The following is a 5,159-nucleotide window of genomic DNA, read 5'->3' as shown; positions in this document are numbered from 1 at the left end:
GAAATAGAAAGGTATTAAGGGCATTGCAGGTGTTTTGGTTACCTGGGAGCCTAAAGTGAAAAGTAAGAAAATGCCTCATCACAGATGACTTTGTATGACCTACAGAGAGATTTTAAATTTGTCCAAGTGACAGGGGTCCTTGAAGGGTTATAAGCTGTGTCACTTCTGCATTGTAAAAAATTTATTTTGATGATATTCTGGAGAATAGATTGAAGGGGAGGGATGCTGAAGTAGGATATTAGTTGGGTAGGTATTGCCATTGTCAAGACAAAAGACCCTAGGGAAGTAGCAATGAAGATAGAGAATGATAGGGAGAAATAGTTTAGAAGTAGATTTTATGGGATTGAAGACCAATTTATTGCATTGAATAAGGGAGAAGAAGGATTAGGAATGGCTCTCAGGGCTCTGGCTTGGGTAACTGGGCAGAGAGTGATACCACCAACAAGAATAGAGAGTACAGGAGGAGAATGTGAGACGGATCTCACTATGACATGTTTGAGGTGCCAAGAGGGTGGAGGAGACGCCTGAGAGACCCTTGGATAATTGGATCTGAAGCTTGTGGGAAGGATCGGGTGTGAGGTTTACATTTGAGAGTCAATGGCATACATGATGTGAGTGGCTGAGAGAGTTCCACAGAGACTAGAAGAGAAGTGGGTCAATGGTGGAACGCTGTCGAGTAGAAATTTTTATGCATTGGATGGAAGAAGAGTAATCCAAGAATGGGACCAAGGTGGAATAGTCAGAGAGGAAGGAAAAGAATCAGGAATAAACTCTCTTGCCCAGAGGTGCCTGGGTTCTTCATCTGCACTTGTGATTTAGCACCTGTTGCAAATGTTGCCCTTTCAGGTCATCTCAGATGAATGCCATCACTTTTCATCGAATTACTACCACTCCTCACCTGTACCAATCTTATGGTGGTTGTTACATTGTATTTTTTTGTACTTTAATCTAATTATCTCCCTCCTAGCTTGTAAATTTCTTGAAAGCAGAGACAATGATTTACTTAGTTTTCATGTCTTGCGGTTCTCGGTAGAATATCTCACACATATGCTTATGACGAATATGACCACTGAATGTACCAAATATTTTGGAGACCAACATTTATTCACATTTAAAAGAAAGTAGTAATCATTTGAATAAATATAGGTGATACCAAACAGCTAAACCAAGTATTTCTTCAAGATGACTGAAGTGTATCATGTTGAGACACTTGGTCATTATGAGTTCCCATGTAGTCATAATAGGGAATTATTTACGGAATGCTTACTGTCACAGACATTCTACAAGAGCTTTATACATACGGTTTCTTTTAATCTTCACGATAACCTATATGGTTGGTATTATTATTATTCCCATTTCACAGGTGAAGGATAGGAATCTCAGAGAGGTTGAGTAACTTGCTTAGGACCACACAGTCAATGAAAGGCTAAGATTTAAAGCTGGCAGCCTGTCTTCAGAGCCTGTCTCTCTAGTGCCTTTCAGGTGACTTTGTAGGCAGTCTTGAGCCAAGGCAAGTAGAATACAAGAGGGGGTACTTCAGAGACCTACAAAAGGATTTTGTAATTAATTGCCCATACGCAGGTATGCATTTTGAATGGTTAGAAATAAAAATATATTTGCATGTGAAACAAACAGTTGCATTTCTTTGGTGAAACAAAAGACTTGCTGATTGAAACAAATACTAGAATAAGATCAATTCATTTAGTTAGAGATGTGGGATGCAGAATTTTGCCATAGTATACAAGAGCACGAAAATAAAATCCTGGCCAAATACTCTAAGGTAGGAGCAAGTGAATCTAATGGAGTGAAAGACCTAAAGAGAGTTCAGTGCCCAAAGTAGATGAGCTTTAAGAGAAATTGTTACTTCAGCCTTAGTCGTAGTAGCCAGTCCTCCTGGTTCTTGACTGTTTAACAGTAAGCTGGGGAATGGTCTTTGTTCCCACTGGCCTGTTGAAATTGTAACCTATAATACATAAATTGTGCTTTCTCAGGCTTTGAGCCTCTCAAGCAGAGCTCAGTTTCCCCATTATGCTGTAACAAATACAAAACAAGATCTGTCAATGGGTAGGCTACAACCTGTAGCAATTTTGCAATATGAGGCAGGTACAAACTATCAGAGATAGGGGCTCTGCCATTTTTGTTTGCCACTGACCTCCAAGACAGATCCTGAAGTCAGCGAATACTTGTTGAAGAATGGTTTTATAGAATGGGATAACTGTCTGACAGGTGAAACGGAATATATACTAAATCTTTCCATTTCAAAGTCTGTGATTATATTATTCACAGTCCAATCCTATTGAAAAATTAGTAGTTGGTCACCTTTTTTCTCTGCCAAAGCAGTACAAACTATTATTTTCAGTTTACTTTTCCAGATTCTTCAACATAATGATAAATTTGCTAGTATGTAAGTACTTCTATAGCCCCATATAGTATGTTTTCAACTATTATTTCAATTAATTCAATAACAGAGCAAAGTTAAATGACTGACTTTTTTATTATATGTTGGAGCAAGAAAGAATTCTAATACCGTCAAACCCACCCACTCAAATCCATGGTCTATGAATTGTATATAGTCTGTGTTTTTGCCGGTTATTAAGAAAAACTAGAATTGACATGTCTGTCAAACTCCTGTCACTCTATATTTGTGTAATCAGAATATCTCAGACTTCACTGGTCAGATAACACCATTGTGTTCTTTAGGATTCACCCCACTGCAAGTGGCTGAAACCAGACTCAAGTTAGCCTAAGCTGCGAGAGAGATTAACGGTGACTGGAACCAACTGAGCAGAGGGCAAGGCGACAGAACTACAGCTGAGAACATCACTAGGTGTCCTTCTCTCCCGCTCTCATCTGAGTTCTCTCGGCAAATTAGCTTTTTCTTCTCAAGCCAGTTCCTTCCCCAGGCTAAACCAGAGGTGGGGGATGGGGGTTGGGGGTGGAGGGGCGGGGCTGCGGCTTTAAGACCGTCTTCACAGATTTGTCATCAGAGAGAAGGATTAACCCTTTCAGTTTTAGCTCAAGGATTCTGACTGGCTCCTCTTGGGAGTTGATCATCTTTATGTCCTAGAAGTGTCCTAGAAGGACTGGGAAGGGGCTCTGATCCATTAGCCTCAGTGACAGGTCTGCCCTTATGATTGGGAGTGAGGTGGGATCTATATCAAAGGGGTGGGGGCACAGGGCAGGAAAAGCGGTGGTGTCCCCTACCCCTGGGACATCAGCATTCATTCCCCAATGGCTGTGGGCTCCCACATTGGGGACAGCAGGGAATTCTGATGTGTACAGAGCCTCTGTCCACTAATACTTCTGGGGTTCCTCAGAATGCCTCCAAGTATCCAAGACCCAGTCTTAGCTTTCACTCCCTATTGCTCCCACTATCCTAGACATGTTCCTGACACTCCTCATATAGGAGTGGGGCCACAGCCTTGGGTTGGGTACTGGTGAAGATGACTACCTACTCCATGAGGATAGAATTGGAATGCTGCCTGGTGTCCTTCCACCAGAGCCTGCAGTTCTCGTGCTTGCCTTGAGATAGTTGCTTCTAAATAACGTTCCTCTTCCAGAGACGTAATCTACTTTGGTGTATGTGCTGGGATGGACAGAGGTATGATTGGGTTAGTTACCTTCACTCTTAGGGTGAGTTTTGGAGCAACCTCAGTCTCATCCTCATTCTGACCTCTGTTGGAACCATTTCAAGTTAAGAGGTGTAAGGAACCCTTATGCTGTTGAATTGTATCCCCCAGGAGTGATTCTCTGATATCAGTTGATTTAGTTATCTGTATAATTTCTTAAAATGCAAATTCATCTTAACTTTAGCAGTAATAGGAACCCAACCCCCTCCACACACAACTATTAACCTTTTAAACCATGCAGAGAGCGAGTTAAGGGAAACTTACTGTTTGTAAATTTTTTAAATAACAGTTTTATTGAGGTATAATTCACATACTACAAAATCCACCTATTTAAAGCGTACAATGGGGCTCCCCAGGTAGTGCCAGTGGTAGAGAACCTGCCTGCCAATGCAGGAGACATAAAAGATGAGGGTTCGATCCCTGGATCAGGAAGACCCCTTGGAGGAGGGCAAGGCAACCCACTCTGGTATTCTTGCCTGGAGAATCCCATGGACAGAGGAGCCTGGCAGGGTCATGCAGAGTCGGACATGACTAAAGCAGCTTAGCATATATGCATGCAAAATGTACAACTAATTTTTAGTGTATTTGCAGAGTTGTGCAGCCTTTACCACCATCAACTTGAGATCATTTTCATCACCCCCCTCAAATAACCCCTTATTCTTTATCTGTCACTCTGTATTTCCCCCTCCCCCCCAGCCCTATGCAACCATCCATGTACTTTGTCTTCATGAATTTGCCTATTCTCGACATCTCATATAAATGGAATCATATCACATGTTGTCCTTTGTTACTGGCTTCTTTCACTTAGGCAATGTTTTCAAGGTTCCTTGATGTTATACCATGTATCAATTCTTTATTCCCTTTTATAGCTGAATGACATTCCATCTTATGGATATGGGGCTTTCCTGGTGGCTCAGACAGTAAAGAATCTGCCTACAATGCAGGAGACCTGGGTTCGATCCCTGTTTGCGGAAGATCCCCTGGAGAAGGAAATGGCAACCGACTCCAGTATTCTTGCCTGGAAATCCCATGGACAGAGGAACCTGGCAGGCTACAGTCCATGGAGTTGCAAAGACATACTACACTCTATTTATCAGTTGATGGATGTTTAGGCTATTTCCGCTTCTAGCTATTATGAATAATCTCCTGTAAATACTCATGTACAAGTTTTTGTGTAGACACATGCTTTCAGTTCTCTTGGGTATAGAACTAGGAGTTGAATTGCTGGATCATATGGTACCTGAACTGCCAGAAGGGTTTCCAAAGTGGCTGCATCATTCACGCCCACCAGAAGTATAGGAGGGTATTAATTTCTCCACACTGTAAGTAATAGATGGCATGACAAATGTCAAAGTGAGGCATGTGAAGTCATGATCTCCCTTATTTACTGGCAATAAGTGCAAATAGCTTAAAATTTTTAAGATTTGTTTTATTCAACCTAAGAAGTAGTATTTAAAATACATATCTACATTGTATCTAAGAACTTTTTGGAGTTTAGAATACATCTTAATATTTATATAATGAAGTAAA

General features: G+C 41.2%; 1 long non-coding RNA gene across 2 annotated transcripts; it reads left to right on the top strand.

Moving 5' to 3' along the window:
* The first annotated feature begins 1,277 nt into the window (after window positions 1-1,277).
* LOC145503676 (uncharacterized) lies at window positions 1,278-4,404 on the top strand. 2 transcript variants are annotated; one of them, XR_014051649.1, is made up of 2 exons: window positions 1,278-1,581; window positions 2,701-4,404. It is a non-coding gene; the product is annotated as an uncharacterized LOC145503676 (long non-coding RNA). The 2 variants fall into 2 exon arrangements; XR_014051648.1 differs by lacking the exon at window positions 1,278-1,581 and adding an exon at window positions 2,092-2,226.
* The last annotated feature ends 755 nt before the right edge of the window (window positions 4,405-5,159 follow it).

The sequence above is a fragment of the Giraffa tippelskirchi genome, chromosome 4 (genome assembly GCF_054371585.1).
Source record: "Giraffa tippelskirchi isolate mGirTip1 chromosome 4, T2T-mGirTip1v1.2.pri, whole genome shotgun sequence".
Lineage (NCBI taxonomy): Eukaryota > Metazoa > Chordata > Mammalia > Artiodactyla > Giraffidae > Giraffa > Giraffa tippelskirchi.
The sequence above is the reverse complement of the archived record's forward strand: the minus strand, read 5'-3'. Positions and strand labels throughout refer to the sequence as shown.